This window comes from Eubalaena glacialis, chromosome 4 (assembly GCF_028564815.1).
Source record: "Eubalaena glacialis isolate mEubGla1 chromosome 4, mEubGla1.1.hap2.+ XY, whole genome shotgun sequence".
NCBI lineage: Eukaryota > Metazoa > Chordata > Mammalia > Artiodactyla > Balaenidae > Eubalaena > Eubalaena glacialis.
Genome location: NC_083719.1, coordinates 129,524,735 through 129,537,711, shown reverse-complemented (window position 1 = coordinate 129,537,711; position 12,977 = coordinate 129,524,735).

Genomic DNA, 12,977 nt, shown 5'->3' with positions numbered 1-12,977 from the left:
CTATATGATATTAAGGAGGTAAAATGACCCTTAGAACTTATATATCCAATACTAGTTTTTTTTTTAACAAATGTGAAAATTGCTACTTAAATCTAGATCTAAAACCCAGAACCTCCTGATTTTTAGTTAGCTTTCCACTATCTTAACTGCTTCATGCCCCTTTATTAGTTCATGAAAAGAACATGACTAGCAAACATGGCACCTATACTTTGAGTCATTTCCACTATTGGGAATAGTTTGTCCTGTTATTCACACTCTGAATCAGGTTGTCTTTCTTACAACCAGTTGTTCCTGTGAGACACAGAGGGAGACATGGAGAAGCTGTTTATATGATTTGAGGGGTCCATGCCAGTTCTTCCATAGCAAGCTATTTACCCTACTGCCTCATATTGCGCCATTATAATGTGATTTTTTGGAGTCTTGAAGCCTTTGACTTTAAGAGTCCTCCTGATAACACAGGAATGCTCCTCAGCACTATTATTCCCACCATTCCAATCCCCAAGTCATTATCAGACATTCCTCACCAGGGATGGAATTAGATACAAGTTCCACTTAGAGAAGAATGGGAAGAGGGAGAAAGCTATGGTGGAAGGTCCAAAGAATCAAACCATACCAAACATAAACTTAGTTGTTTCATAATTTGGTCTAGACTTGGATTTCTAATAACTTACGCCATAAGTAGACAGAGGTAAGTCTACTGTCTCAGAACAGAGACAAGTCAAATGGTAACTACTGGTCTCAAATCCATGACTGCCCCCTACTCAATCTTTCATTACCTCTATAACTCTGTCACTCATATAATATGGGTAAAATCTACCTTCCAGACTCACCTTCCATTGTATCATCACAAATACTATATATTTCTACTCAAATTGAATTACTTGCTCTTATGAAAACACACCCCAGTTTCCCCAGCTGCATATATTTGTTTACAGAATGCCTTCTATATTTCCATTCTCCATCTGATGAGATCCTACCCATTCTTCAATGTCCAGCTCAAAGTGGTACCTCTTCCATGAAACCATGCTTGATTTATTCAAATAGAAGTTGTATCTGACTTTTCTATCAGTTTATGTCCCTTAAGCTCTTTCTTCACACTGCTCTGTATTTCCATGATTTATATTCTTGCTTTGCCAGAATGTAAATTTGTCAAAGGCATGAAGTAGCCTGTGTTCCTTTCTGCTGTTACTGGAATCCTGACAATATATCGATCACAATGGTAGATGTTCAATAAATATGTGATGAGTTGTCTCACATTCCAACGTACTGAGCCAAATAAACAGCTCCAAATGAAACCATGTTAAAGAGCTGAAAGACTAAGATTCTGTTTCTGACAGGGTCATCTGACCTTCAGCTGGCCATTTAATCAGCCATGATTATAACGGCATGCCTTCTGTGCCGGCCACGTGAGAAGGCTCTTCTCAGCCCCAGGCTTTACTGATGCTGAAACATGCAAGCTCTAGCTTTTAGTTTCTGAATTTTCCCCAAGTTGAAAGAACCATTCTACTAAGAAATGAGAATATTGGTCTCTGACATCATTTCCTAACAGAACAGTCATCTTCAAAGTGATTCAATATATTTTTAAAATCTCTTAGCTAATTATAAGCCAACTTTAATGAATCTGAATTCTTAGTGATGGTTTGTGTTGGTGAGCAGAAATTCTCTGGTCACTTAAGAATTAAGTTGAAAAGACTCAACAAAACAAAAACCTCAAAAATGGAGGAGAAATGAGTTTCCTTCTTGCCTATTGAAGGTCTAGTATGATTATTCTTGTCAACATCAACTCCAAATGACCAGGGCTAAAAATATTGCTGTTGTAGCTGGATGGATAGAAAATGAAACAACACTAAAACTGAAGCTAGTAATTTGGTTGCTTCATTAAAACTTTGGTCTCTTTTTTTCTCCTTATCTTTTTTCTCTTAAACATTTATATCCAAAAAATTATCATTAATTCTTTCATTCAACAAATTTTCAGAACCCATTAAGTAATGTGCATATGGCATCACCTGGCCTTTAAATTATATTTATAATAGAAGAAATGATTATTTTTGAAAATCATTACAAAATTAATTGTTTAAATCTAATTGTGAAGTGTGCCACAAAATCCAAATACAAGTACTATGGGACTATGTAAAAAAGGTGTTTGACCAAGTCAGAGGGCAATAGGTTTAATTAAGCCTAGCACTAGAAAAGGGAGAAAAAAGTGTTAATTTTTTCTATATAGACATACATACACATGCACATATGTACATATAGGAAGCTTGTATTTAAAAATGAAGATTGAAATATCACAAGTCCTAGAGTTAGTTTATATAATAGTTCACACAAAATTAGTAGAATAAAGGGAGAAACAAAAACTAAATTGTTCAATGTTACTCAATTGAACTCAGTAATGGACCACATCATCTCCTCGTGAATTCCCTGTGATGGCTGAATTTTAGAATAATGACAGAAGAGGCCAGATAGTAAACATGATTAATAAAGTATTGGTAATTTTAGTTTTCTGAAATGAAATGGTGACTTTTGAGCTCTCTAGTCATTCACAAACTTAGTGAACTGAAGCAATGAAATTCACAATGTTGCTTGCCAAATTAGTTTGGCCCAAAGAGATAGCAGAGATTATTCCTCTGAGACCCATGGACAAGTATCAGAGGTGGAAGAATCCCCTGAAATCGTATTCATAATTCTTAGTGTGTACTTTTTTTTTTTCTTATAGAGAAGGTTTATAGCTTTGATTAGCACCTCAAAGTAGTCTATGACTTAAATTATTATAATCATATTCTAAAAGGCCCTTAACAGTCTTACATAAAGACACTCTCTTAATGTATGAGTTGTAGTTTGAATGAAGGCACTGCAGGATAATTAAAAGCATCATTATTCTACATAATAGTCCAGTATGTATATGAACTAACTGTTTAGTGGTGTGCTGGCTTGGACTGGCTTGCAAAAGTTTATTATTACATATCTAGGAATTTTGAGAGGCTGTTGTCAAATGATTGGTAGCTTGAAATCAGCCTCAGTGGAAATATTTACACCATAGAAATTGGTAAACACTGCCCATCAGAGAGTTGGCTTATCAGCACATGACTAGCTATCAATATGCTGGCAATCTGCCATCTTGCTGGAATATATGTGATTTGTTTGTAGATTAAATCCCCAATAGCACCGTTATAATTACAGAGCACTTAAAACTGCAGTTAACTCATTGAAAAAAAGTCAATGGACCAGATTTTGCCCAAAGAGGTAAGAGAGAAAATAAGCTAGAGCATACTAATTATGACATGAAAGCCTCATCAGCATTTTATAATTAACCTAGAGTGGAAGAATTACCCTTGGATGCTGTCCATTAATATTAGCACAGAAAATAGCAACAAATCTACTTTTCTTCCCTATACATCTGTTTTTAAATATCCCACAGGGTTCATTGTAAAAAGATGCAAAATTTCCACATTCTCTCTACTTGGCTGGAGACCTCATTTTTTAAATACGTGTAAAGGTACTATATAAACATTGTAAGGAAGCTTAAGCTTGTCCAGGTTTATGCAAGCCAAGTGAAGGTTCAGTTCATCTAAACAATCTATTCCCTCCCTTTTTTTCATCCCTTTAAATCATTACATCACATTTAAACTCTACATTAGATATACATATATGTTATACTTTGGAAATATTTTCTAGGTAATGTCAACATTTGAAAGTTTTAACTAACCTAACACAGCCTAGAAATTATTGCATATACTCAAATTATACTATTGCCCATGAAATATATACACTGTGAAAAAAAATATATACCGTGAATTTAGTAGGCTAGAATGGTTAGACTGAGATGGTTAAAAAAAAAAAAAAAAAGTTCAAAAAGAAAAGTACTTCATTAATTTCAAAAACATGAAATTACTTTTATGTTAAGAAGCCCACGTTAATGCATGATAAGAATGTTTCGTTAGTAAAAAGATATTTTGAAAATATGTCTTAATAAGGCTTGGGTAAACCTTGCTTATTTAAATATTATATCAACAGAAGGAATACCATAATTTCATGCTTCCCTCTGTAAACAATGAAAATTTTAATACTGATCCTAACTTGATTACCAATTCTTTAACAATAGAAACTGAAATGTTTTACTTCATAACATTCATTTGTACTCTTAGCTCAGTAAGTTCTCACAGCTTCACTAAGAGGAAGGTATTGCTATTATTCCCCCTTTACGGTTGACAAAATAAGACTTAGCCTCATTTTACGCTTGGGAAAATAGACAAGCAAGCACAGAGTCTGAGTGAGACATACAACAGTAAGTGTTTACACCTCACTCATATATCTGCAGGGTAGCTGGGCTGGCTCCACTCCAACTGAGGCTGGGGCACTGATGGGGACCCAGTGGCCACCTGGAGTATGTGCTTCTCATGGCAAGCAAGTCACATGGCCAATCCCAAAGTTAGGGGGCCCAGCAGTACACTCCAATTGCCATGAGGTCCCCGCCCCATAAAGGGTGGGAGGTAGAACACTACCAGAGGGAGCAAAATGTTGGGACTAAGGACACACATCTAGTAAGCAGTACAGTGAGTATGAACCCAGAACTATCTGACTCCAATGTCTGAGTTCCCCCATTTCACTACACTGATTCCACATGGGACTCTATTTCATCAACATCACTGAAAAAGCTTCTCAGTTTAATGTCATCCCCAAATATTACCTCTTCATTGACTTCCCACTAAATCACTAATACAGATGGGAGAGCAAACACAGAAATCAAGAGCCTGAGTACTGGAGCCAGATGCCTGCGTTCAAATCCTGGCTGTAAGATGGTTAGTTGTGTGACCTTCGGCAGGTTACCTAATCTCTCTGTGGCCCAGTTTCCCCGTCTGTAAAATGGACATAATGACAGTATCTATATCAGAGTGGTGACATAAGGATTAAATAAGTTAATATATGATTTGTAACACTCTTAGGACAGTGTCTGGCACCTAGGAAGTGCTGTAATGAGAGTGGGAAAATGATACACAGGAATGGGAACATTTGTTTCATGAAGATATATATTTTTTAAAACCATTTCATTTTGTTTACACTTTTTAGAAACTTACTCTCTTCAGCAGCATTCAAATGTAAGATGATTTAAAGGAGCTCTACACCAAGAAATGTGTCAGGTGTTTTTTTTGCAGACATTTCCGCCAGATAAACAAACTGCCCAAAATGTCATCACCAACTGCTAAGATTTCATTAATAATGAAGGCACAAATATGTATTAAAGACTGTTTCTGTGTTATATGAAAGATTAATCAATATTATGATACGGCAGTCAGCAAAACCACAAGGTACCCAGGCTGCTAAGGATGGCCATGCATAATAATTGTTTCTGAAGACCTTCAGCCTGTCTTCATCTAGGGAATTAAATGTCTGATTTTTGGCTTTCAGAATTAGAAGACAGGGCTAAGGTTCCAACTAATGTGATAGTTCTAGCATAAACACCAAGCTCAGAGATGAATACCAAGGAGACAAGCCACTGGGTATTAACTGTTACACTATTTCTGGTACATGTAGAAAAGGATATTTAGCTGTATGCCCGATCCTCAATATCAAATTTACATCATATATGGCTATTTTATTGAACACTTACTAGGAGACAGATACTAGGCCATGTGCTTCACATCTGCATCAAGTAAATCTTATAACAATCCCCATTTGACACATGAGATAACTGAGGCTTGACAAAGATAACTGAGCTGCCATTCATACAAACAAATAAATGGAAGGGCCAGGAGTCAAAGGCAGGACGTCTGACCTGGAAACTTATTAACTGCTGTACATCTGTACTCTATTCAGTGTCCCACCCCAGGAAATACTAAATACATATCAAGTGGCAGGTACTGAGCTACATCTAAAAACACAAGGAATGAATAACAAATAAGTCCTTATCCTCAACCTATTAAATCTATGGTTATTCAAGGTTACTGACTGAAAGGAAATTTATATTCATTTTTCATTATATATTCTCAGCTCCACCCCTGACTGAATGGAAACATGTAGCCTGCTTTAAACTCCTGTATAACTTATGAAATTTATAAAAATTTAGAACATGGAGGCTTCAAGATGATCTAACCCAACCTTTCTTTCATATATCCATAATACTTATTGAGACTTTTCCAGCTATTGTACTAAGAGCTTTATATTTATTATCTGACTTAACCTTGCCAACAATCCTAAGAGATGAATAGAAGAAAAACACATTGAAACAGAGAAGTTAAGTGACTTGCCCAGGGTCACACAACTAATAATTGTTGAAGATGAGGTTAACTCAGTTCTAGGTCTAGACCTCCAGCTCTGAGCTACAAATCTATACCACCTGCCTAAAGCACAAAAAAGAAAGGTGGCTTGTCTGAGATAAAACAGTGAGTGACAGGGTTGATATCATGACTGATTTTCCCTCACTCTAGTCCATGACTCCTCCCATATCTCACTACATTTGAATGAATGGGAAGAACCCACAGCCTGGATAATTCAGAAAATAAAGCATCATTTAAAAACAGCATAATTCTTAAACTTATAATATTGGTCTTTGGATCCCATTACAGAGGATTTCATCAATAGGTTTATATCTATTTGATTAGCTATAAAATTAGTTTGTATTCCCTACATACAGACCAATTCTTGACAGCAGCTTGTAGCTTTAAAACATGGCTAGCTAACTGTTACATGGTTCATGTTAAGACTTAAAAAAAAAAAAAAAAGGAAGAAGAATCTAAATCACACTTTGACTCAAATTGAAGAAATGTCTAAGAATCTAGGTTAAATCTGTCCCCTGTAATTTTTATTTACTGGAGCTGTCATTGCATTGTGGTATAAAATGAAATAAAAATTCCACCAGACACTTGTTAAAAATGGCAAGAAACACTTTTTTCAAGACTATTATAATAAGGGATAGAGGCTATTGCAAGGGAGGGGAAAGATTGAACTCAAATACAAGAGGACCACGTGAGGATTTATGGACAAAGACCAGGGTGAGGAAGTGGATATAAAATTGCTAAGAGAAACATGGTTAGGTATCAAGGGGAGGGAAGGGGAAGAGCAACTTGATTAGATAAAGTATAGAGGAAAAGAGCTTGATTGGATATCAGTGGTAAGAAGGATGATCTATAAACTGACTTAGCAAGATTCTTTGCTACAACTAGACTCAAACAAAGATGGGGGCCAAGGAGAGGCCTCATGCAAAAGAGGGCTCAAAGGAGCCTGATGAAAGTTTGGCCAAGGAGAACATCCTTGTCAATGTCTTTTAGGAGTTGAGAATGGCAACAGGAGGACCCTGTGGCAGATGGAGAAAGGTCCCAAGTGTTACATAGTGCTGGGCCCTGGAATGTGATGCTCAAAAAAGTTGTGACTTCCGTGAAATTCTTCTATCCATCTTCTTGAGAGGGAGAGAGAGAGAGACAGAAAGAGATTTATCATAAGGAATTAGTTCATGTGATTATGTAGGCTGAGAAGACCCAGGATCTGTAGTAAACAAGCTGGAGACCCAGGAGAGCTGGTTGTGTAGTCACAGAGTCTGGGTCTGAAAGCCTGAGAACCAGGAGAAGCAGGTCCATGGTATAATTTCTAGCCCAAGGACAGCTCAATCAGTCAAGCAGGCAAAGTTCCCTCTTACTCAGCCTTTTTGTTCTATTCAGGTCTTCAATTGATTGGATGAGGCCCACTCACATTAGAGAGGGTCATTTGCTTTACTCAGTCTGCTAATTCAAATGGGTTCAAATGTTAATCTCATTCAGAAACATCCTCATAGAAACACCCAGAATACAGTTTGACCAAATGTTCAGACACACCCCCTTAATCCAGTCAGGTTGACACATAAAATTAACCATCACAGGACTAATGTGGACTTTCACACAACCATTTCTGTGGAGCCTGGAAATTATTCTCTAGTAGTTTCATTTTTTTCAGTGGGATAAGTATTTTTTATGGTTAATATGAATAGTGTCCCTCCTTCACCCCACTCCCTGACAGTGTCACTAAAAACAGCTTCTCATCTCTAGGCCTTGAATTTCTGCCTCAAAAGATCCCTTCTCTTTTAAACTGCAAATACTTGTAAGTTATTAACTCTTGTGTATTAATTAATTTATAGACTTTTTTCTTAATGGAAAAAAAATCAAAATATTACAGAAAAGAAAATCATTTTTGTATGCTAGATTAATTATAGTTCTGCCTATATCTGTGGTCCTCAAAGTCTGGGGACATTTTTATTGTTACAAAGAGGGGGCTGCTCTTGACATCTAGGGAGTAGAGGCCAGGGATGCTGTTCACTATCCTACAATGTCCAAGACAGCTTCCCCCTCCAACAACAACAAAGAATTATTAGCCCCAAATGTCAACAGTGCTGAGGCTGAGACACTCTTGCCTAAAGGAAAGAGAGTTGGACCCCCTTAGAACAGAATTTTGTTTGTTGGAAAAGAATATCCAAACTAGAATGGATCTTAAAGAGTATAATCCCAAATTCCCAATTTGGGATTAACATATACACACTACTATATATAAAATAGATAATCAACAAGGACCTACTGTATAGCACAGGGAACTCTACTCAATATTCTATAATAACCTATATGGGAAAAGAATCTGAAAAACAATGGATATATGTATATGTATAACTGAATCACTTTGCTGTACACCTGAAATTAACACATTGTAAATCAACTGTACTCTAATATAAAATAAAAATTAAATTTTTTAAAAAAGAGCATAATCAAATTGCCTCTCTTTGTTGACAAAGAAACCAAGATTCATGACTTAAGTGCCTGAGATGCTGCAGCTGATCGGCACAGAGGAAGGACCAGAACCCCTGTTTACTGACACCAGGGCAAGACAGGTTCTGGTTACTCTGCCATTAAAATGGAAATCTGATTAAGTACTGAATGCTGTTTTAGTAATTTTTCAAAAGAGCAATGATTTAAAATCATATAGTTGTAAAATCTGTCTAGCGTTGGGCAGCCTGTAAAATGGCCCCCTGCAATGATCCCCATTCCTTGGAACTCATGTCCTATGTAATTGCCTCCCCTTGAGTGTGGGTGAGACTAGCTTCTAACTAACTGAAAATGACAGAGTATCACTTCCAAGATTAGGTTACAGAAAGACTCTGGCTTCTCTCCTGGCATGTACTCCCTTTCCCTCTCTCTTAGCTAGCTTTCTCTGGAGGAGCCAGCTGCCAGTGAGCTTAGAAGCAGATTCTCTCCCAGGCAAGCCCTGAAATGACCCCAGGACTGTGGACACCTTGATTGCAGTCTCCCAAGAAATCCTGAGCCAGGGGTGCCCAGCTAAACTGCACCAAGATTCCTGACCCACAGAAACTGTGAAATAATAAAGATTCATTATTTTAAGCCACCAAGTTTTGTAGTAATTTGTTATGTTATTATGGTAAAAAATATAAAAATCCTGAAATAGTTTAAAAGGAGGAGAATAATTCAAGTGTTGGCATATCTTTACAACTCAGGAATCTTCAAACCATCTCAGAACTATCTCATTAAATTGAATTTAATTGAATATAATGAAATTACCATTATAGAATTAACTCAAATATCATTCAGCTTCTGGGCATATATGTTGCTGATAAAAGTTTTAATTTGTATGTTTTTAAATCTTTGGGCATTACAGGAAAAAAAAAAGGAAATGAAATCTGTGTTTGCTCATAATTCCTGTTGTGTTTATGCACTAGAAGAAACTGTCACTTACAAAATACAAGAAATAACACAACATCTAGTTGGTACTATTTTCACTCACATGTGTACTCATGTATTTGCAGAGAAAATGCTGAAAACTCCCTGGAGATACTAAAAAAATACTTTACTACCCCCAAGTGGACATATTATTTTTACAGAAATAAAATGCAAAATTGACGTCTTCGAAAAACAACAACAACAAAAATGGTATGCAATGATTATAAAAAAGACTCAGAGCTGGTTGGGACTTTAAAACTTATAACTTTAAAATTTAGAATCCTAGAACGAGTGAGATATTTGAATTACCTCTACAATTTATCTTATGCTTGTACTTTTTTAGTTATATAAGTTTGCTGCCTACCAAGGCAGCTCATTCTCTTTGCAGACAGCTCCATTTAGTTATTCTAGTAAGTCTTCATTTCTCCTGCAAACTGTCTGCAAAATCTCTCATGTTGCCTACACTGTTCTTAACGTTCTTAGTGATTTCCAGAAAAGGAGATGCTACAACTCTCCAGAAAACATATTCAAATAATGCAGAGAACTGGATTTTAACATTTCTGGGATCTTACCCTAAAAACCCTTCCAACACTGTTTCCTTTGTGAAAATGACTCAATTGTTCCTAATATACAAAGAACCCCTGTAAAAAATTAATAAACAGGGGCTTCCCTGTTGGTGCAGTGGTTAAGAATCCGCCTGCCAATACAGGGGACAAGGGTTGGAGCCCTGGTCCGGGAAGATCCCACATGCCGCGGAGCAACTAAGCCCGTGCACCACAACTATTGAGCCTGCGTTCTAGAGTCCGCGAGCCACAACTACTGAGCCTGAGTGCCACAAATACTGAAGCCTGCGCGCCTAGAGCCCATGCTCTGCAACAAGAGAAGCCACCCAATGAGAAGCCCGCGCACCACAACAAAGAGTAGCCCCCGCTCACCACAACTAGAGAAAAGCCTGCAAGCAGCAACAAAGACCCAACGCAGCCAAAAATAATAAACAAATAAATAAATAAAATTTTTAAAAAATTAGTAAACAGAAATCTTAATTAAATAGTCTTGGGATACCAGGAGGGGGAGTTCTCACACCCTCCAGTGATAGTAGAACCCTACAGGAAGAAGAAAGATTCCTCTCCTTCCCTGGCAAGGACTCAACCAATGAAAAGCCATGGACTCTTTGTTAACTACAGCCGTCCCAACTTTATTTCCACCTCTATAAAAGCATTTTCCTTCCTTTGCTGTGTGGGACTCTCTTGTGTCTTGCCATGGTTGCAGACCCTGAATTGCAATTCCCTGCTGATCCCAGATAAACCCGTCTTGGCTGGAGAAATATCTGGCAGTCTATTTGTTTTAGGTCAACATTTTGATGTCCCATACAGGGACAAGACAAGACACCCCAAAGGCCCCAGGGCTGGTGAGCAAAATAGGTATGGTACCCAAAATTGAGCCCACTGAGCTCATTGCTTTTCTTGCTGATCCCTGGAGTTTAAAGGTATCTTTCTCCTGGATCCAAGCTTACAACCTCTTTTCATTTGAAGTTCTCCAGGCTCTATTAGGGATCTGTTTTAAGGTTTCATCTTTCTGGTTAAAGCCTTCTTCTGTATGCAAGTACTCATTTGACACTTCAGTCTGATTTGGAGATCAGATTATTTCAGTTGAAGCTGGCTGAGATGCCTTTGGCCCATTCCTTCAGGAACAAGGGCTGCTTCACTGAAACTGTACCAGTTCAGCCATTGACCCACTCCTTTGGAATAGGGGCTGTCAGAGAATAAGCTGCATCCTTAGAATTGGCTGGTGTTAGGCCCACTGGCGTATGAGTTGCAAGCTGTTTGAATTGAGCTGCTTGAGCTATGTGAAAATTACTCTTTTACTCTAGAGAAAAACCTCTGAGAAATGGCATCCCAGTTATCTAAACATTTTGAAGGTGCCCCCCTGCAAGGACTCTGATACAGTTTAAGTTTAAAAACTGTGTTCCTTCCTCATGTGCATTTTTAACTAAATGGACCAACCTGACCAAAGGTAGTTTAGAATATCAATGACCATTATGGGGAACTTTTGAAGTCCTCAAACTTAAATTTCTTAAAATCAAATTGGATTACAATAGTTCAAAAATGTCCAGAATTGAATGGAATGCCTATTTCAACTGGTATTTTGAGGCTTTCCCACCTTTTCAGGAGTCTAAAATTGCCTCTCTGCAAAATAAGATTTTAAATTAACTGAGATAAACAAATCATTCAAGAAAGAAAAAAAATGGCTCTTGAAGCCTCAGTCTAGTCTTCCTCGGCTCCTTTGTCTCAGGCTTGCCTCTGGCTCCATCTTGTTTCTCTCCCTTGGCTCCTCATGATCAGACCCCACCTCTGGTGCAACCCTTCCCTTTCCCTTCTATGCCACCTATGCCTCTTCTATGCCCTCAATTCCCCCATACTAATTCTCTTACTGAACTTCCCCTTTCCTCTGAAACTCTCCCCACTCCCTTTTCCTCTGAACATGTCAGAAGCTGTCCCTTTAAAATTAAGCTTTCTAAGGATCCAGAGGCTAAACCCTTAATTTCTTATATTCCCTGGACTAAAGCTGATATGTGAGCCACAGTCAAAGGCTTTTCCAAAGTAACCAAAGATCCTTACAGATTGGCTGGGGAATTTAATACAGTCATTCAAACGTATCAACCTGATTTCTCTGACTTATATCAGCCAGTTCATATGCTTGTCAGTGAAGGCCAGCCCAGCGTTGGATGAAAACTGTTGATTGGGAAAATCCTAAAAGGTCTCTAGAATTACAACTGGGAAACCAGTCCACTAACTTATTATATGATCAGGCTAGACAACTTCATTGAGCAATTCTTAGGGCTTTTCCAAAGCCTGTGCATTGGAACAAAATTTTTAAGGCCTTAAAGGAGAGTTTGATGAACCTACCTGCCCTTGGGCATCCCAATTATCAGATTCTCTTTTTCATTTTTCTATATGAAAAGGAAGGGACTGCCCTTGGGGTACTCACCCAAAAAATATGGGGACCACCATAGATTCACAGGGTATTATAACCAGCAACTGGATCCTGTGGCATGGGGATGCCCCCTTGCCTGACAGCCATTACAGCCACTGCTCTTTTGATTAAGATCACCAAGAAATTTGTAGGGGATCCCCTTTAACCATTTTTGTACCTCATGCAGTAGAAGCTTTCCTGAATTCTTATCACACTCAACATTTCTCATTCAGCCACTTCACCTCCTATGAAGTCCTTTTGTTAACTGTTCCTTGCATAGCTCTTTATGTTGTAATAACCTGAACCTTGCTCCTC